We start from the raw sequence: 5,039 nt of genomic DNA on the forward strand, positions 1-5,039 counted from the left end.
GTTAATCTTTTGTGGTTTTCAAATAGCTACTCACTACCGTAGAGCGGTTCTGACTTACAGTGGCCTGACATCCTTCCGAGGATGTAAATCTGTACAACAGGACTGTCCCATAGAGCAGCTGACAGATTTAAACCACTGAACTTCTTGTTAACAGTCTGATATCTTAGGTATATGTCACCAGAGTACCTTACTCCAAATTTCAGATGTGTTAAATGCAATGATTACTTTGTAACTTACAAACAGCTTCTGAAATTTGTATAGTCTACTATATCAAGAAACTGTTTTCAAATGGAGAAAAAGAATACTACCTAGTTGAAGATCAGGAACAGTTTGCATCATGGTTGTATCCTTTCTCCATACATATTCAATCGACATACTGAGTAAATAATTCATGAAGGTAGACTCTGTGAAGAGGAACTGTGGCATCAGAATTGAAGGAACACTTATTAACAACCTGTGTTACCCAGATGACATGATATGCTTGCTGAAATTGATGAGAATATGGAACACTTGCTGCAGAAGACTAAGGACTAAATTTTGTCTCTCATAATTTGTACGTGTAGCTAGATGAGGCTGTTTCTTGGAAAAGGACATCATGGTTGGAAATAAAAGAAAGCCACCAAGGAGATGGATTGACATGATAACTTCAGAAATATGCTCTAGTGTGTTCGGAGATAATGAGGAAGGCATAAGATAGGGCAGGGCTCAGGTTCGCTGTTCAGAGTCTCTGAGTCATACTTCACTCAATGGTACTACATAACAACAACTATAAACCAGGTGCATCATCATCTAATTTTGTAACTATTACCTCGTTTTCAACCAATTACCAGAATTTCTCCAGAATTCCTTGTAACCATTACCTAAATGTCAGCCACTGCATTTCTGTTGAAGTTTCTTGAACTATTTTATATAAAATCTCTTAACTGTGTTTTTTTTAATCACTTGATTCAGAATCTTCTGGCATTTGTGATTCCCAATGTGCCGATTGCCTTACTTTATTTTCAATTTTAACTAGACTCTGCTAGTTTGCTCCATGACAAATATCAGACTGTTTTACACTTTTATTCACCTTTAAAATGGAATCACAAGTGACATTCAATAATACTTTCTTTATAAATTTTCTTTTTTGTATGAGATCAGAAAGTACTGTTAACATTTCTTTTTATAATTAAGAAGTCATATAATTTAATGTTAGCCTTCATCTCTTTTATTTAATTTGAAATGTTTTTAAAGCATCTATGTTTCTTCTGGGATTACAAAAGGAACCTGGTTTAGTGGATGCTGAGTTTTATTTTTTTTAACATTCTACTGAAATGGCTTCAGCTTAGTTAAGTTATACAGCTCCCTATTCTTTCATATCCTTTTCCATGTATTCAGGTAATAGTACCTGAAACCTACTGGAAACCATGCCATCAAATTTAATTAAGTAAAGTGGACAAAGGTCAGAAATGAGAGTTTTGCAGCTGATATTTGCTGGAGAATAGTGCTACATGATTAAGATAATAGTGCAAATCTACCATCTCTCCTTAAAGAATCCTGTTGCCTTTCTTTTACTGATTCTTCCTGTCCATTCTCAGTGTCTTTTACAGATGAAGGCTATATTCTGCTGTAAGTCCATTTCCACAGGGATAATAGATGTCTCACCAAGTCTAGAAGAGTTTTCATCTAACTGATATCTCTAATATTAGCTTATTGTAATGATTCTTTTTTAAAAAAAAAAAACTGCTGTGTACATTCTAGTGTGATAAAATATACACAAAAATGAGAAAAGAGTATATATATATTTTACATAAATAAATGTTTCCCTTTTTCTGTTTCTTAAATGATTTTAAATTAATACAGAATTATGGTTATTGCAAAAAATACCAAAAAAATGATGAAAATGAATGCTAATTATGTAGCATTTTGATACTAGGTATTAGTAAATTATTTCTCTGAAATTGTCTTCAATGGAAAAATTCTGTTCATCTATTTTAGCTAACTATACTCATAATCTTATATTTTTCTGAACAGTTTACTGATTTTGTTGCATTGTCTTCCAAGAAGTAATATAATACAATAACTAATTCTCTAAATCTTCCATGCTCTTGTGTATCATTTTATAAAATGCAATTGCTAATTCAATTGAATTCTTAAACCAGAAATAAATATTTATTAACAATTCAAATACTTCAGCTAAAAAAAAAGTCTGATTATAATTGCAAACCCATAGTTGTAGTTCCCTTCTCATCAATCTCTACTCTCTTGTGTTTATGCAATTTAAATTGTGGAAGATAATCTTAAAAAAATAATTTATTGACTCATAGCTGAAAATTTCATGACAGAAGATTATCCATCTTTCTTCCTTGGGGCAAAAGGTAATTTCCAACCAGAGGAGAAGTGAAGCTTTGTATTAGTATCCCAGTTCCCTATGACCTACACTACAATAGGTCCTTTTGAAGAGTAGGAAGCTATTTTATGCTTTTAAAAATCTAGATGTCTGCAAAAGGGATGATTGCTTTTAACCTCATTAAACGATTAAAATAACTTTAGGATTTTTTAAAAAATTCTTTTATATTAGTCTGCCTACAAAGTTCATTGTGTCTCACACTATTCTTCATTTATATTGTGTTTCATATAATCATTCCATTAATTATGTTCTATAAAATTAATCATCAAGAGATTATACCCACCATTACCCTGTCTTTTCAGGTCTCTAAATCAGGTGGATTAACAAAGTAACTGCAGTAATAAGCTGGAATGTGTTAGATATTGTGAGGATGGCACAGGATAGGACAGAGTTTATTAAGCTCTATAGTTGCTAGGATCTCTATTAGTTGTACTCTGGCACATAACAAAATATGTATCTCCTGAATGCTGGTTAGAGATTCTAGACTTTATAAAGAAAAGTATAGCATCAGGATAGTAGGAAGACTCATCAACAACCTGTATTTTGCACATGTTACAGCTTTGCTGAAAGCAAGGACTTGAGGTGTTTGCTGCAGAGAATTAAGGACTGAAACCTTCAATAGTGATTACATTTTAACATGGGGAAAACAAAAGTACTAACCATTTGGCCAATAGGCAACAACATTGTTCAGTTCATTTAAGTCATTCACATTCAGAGTGATTATAGATTGACCAGGTATCATTGTCAGTTTGCTGAGAACTTATTTTGCTGTTGTTGTTGCTGGTTATGTTGGTTCATATGCTTTTCTTTGTTATCTCTATATGAAGGACTTCCTTAAGTATTTTTTTTTCTTGTCAAGTTAGTCTTTTTACAAATTCCTTAAGTTCCAGCTTTTGTGCATATGACCTAATGGGCTATTTTGCAGAGTACAGAATACTCAGATTACAATTTTTTTTTCCTTCACCTTTTGGCATATGCCATCCCATTGTCTTCTTGCTTACATGGTTTCAGCTAAGAAGTCAAAGCTTAATGTAAAATTATCCTCTTTTTTACATAAGTCTTTGTTTTTGTTTTTTAAATATTCTATATTTGTCTCTGATTTAGGAGAATTTGACAGCAATATATCCTAATTTTTTTCTTTCAGGGTCTCAACTATTTCTCTTTCAGTTAGCTTTTATTTTTTTATTTCTCATTATTTTGGTAAAGTTTTCTTCAAAGATTATATCTCTCATGCATCTTCTACAATTGTTCAGTGCACACAGCTACAATTTTATCCTCTAGTTCTAGAATTTCAAACACTTCCATGGTATTTATGTGCCATCCTGTAGGATTCTTATGTTTATTCTTTTTTCCTGCTATCTCGTTTCTACATTTTCTTCTAGGAGGTACTCATTGAAGGTCTTGTCTTCTGATTCACTTACTCTTTGTTCCATCTCTTTTATTCTATTCTTTTGTCCCTCAAACATGTTGAAAATCTCTGTACTATAGGTCTTGTTTTCCAGATAGGATCTCTCTGGTGTTTCTTGATTTCTTTGTTTTCTGTTATTATGTTGTTAGGGAGTTCTGGTGGCCTATTGGCAAGAAGTTGAACTGCAATCATGAAGGCATACAGTTTGAGACCACCAGCTACTCCATGGGAGAAGGATGGACAATCATCTCCCATGCAATTAACTGCCCCTGAAAACCTGTTGAAGAGTCAGCTATGGGTCAGTTCCGACTTGACAGTACACAACAAAATTATGTTGTTGTACCCTCTTTGTCTTGTTATGATTTTCAAAATTCTCATATCTCTTTACTTACAGCTTCAATTCTTCCCATCATCATTTGTAATTCCTTAACTACCAATATTCTAATTCCTTGTCAGTGTATTTCTTCAGCTTTCTTGTTTCTGAGGAATTCACTGGATCTACTTTTTTTAAGAGAAAGCTTGTTTTATTTTTTCATATTTCAATATAATTGATACTTCCTTGACATTATGTGGATTTTCTTGGTATATTGAAGTAGCTTCTGTTTTGTCTGTATAGGTAGCTGTCAGACTTATCTTTATAATATTATTGATAGAGTTGCATATTTTACCATTAAGAGTTTTATCAGAACCATTAATGAGTTTTTGAGTAAGCTATTTTGCCTCCATAGGACAACAACCCAAGCTACCATATACACAGTATATAAGAGAAATAACTTAGCATAGTTTTTACTTAGTTTTCAAATCTGAGGGAAATCTTAGTTACTGGTCAATCGTGGCCAATAAAGAGTTAGAATTCTTCACTCTACTTGGTTGTGGCCCATTTCTCCATGGATCCATCAAAGTAAAAGTCCAAAGTCTCAGCAATGGTCTATGATGAGGCTTCTTGGTCTAGGATTGTCCTTTGGTCTGCTCAACTCAGTGTGTTGGCAATCACTGGTTCAGGACAAGTTTAAGACAGCTCTGTGATTTGGTTCTTCTGGTTGCACAGGAGCTGCTGCTCTGGGTACAGGGCTATGAATTATGTTTTTTAGAATTATATAAAAAATAATAAAGGTCTTATTCACTGTTGGTGGGAATGTAAGATGGTGCAACCATTGTGGAAGGCGGTGTAGCACTTTCTCAAAAAATTGCAAATAGAGATACCATTTGACCCAGCAATCCCACGACTGGGAATATACCCCA

The sequence above is a fragment of the Elephantulus edwardii genome, unplaced genomic scaffold (genome assembly GCF_000299155.1).
Source record: "Elephantulus edwardii isolate Elephantulus edwardi_28Jun2011 unplaced genomic scaffold, EleEdw1.0 scaffold00158, whole genome shotgun sequence".
Taxonomy (NCBI): Eukaryota; Metazoa; Chordata; class Mammalia; order Macroscelidea; family Macroscelididae; genus Elephantulus; species Elephantulus edwardii.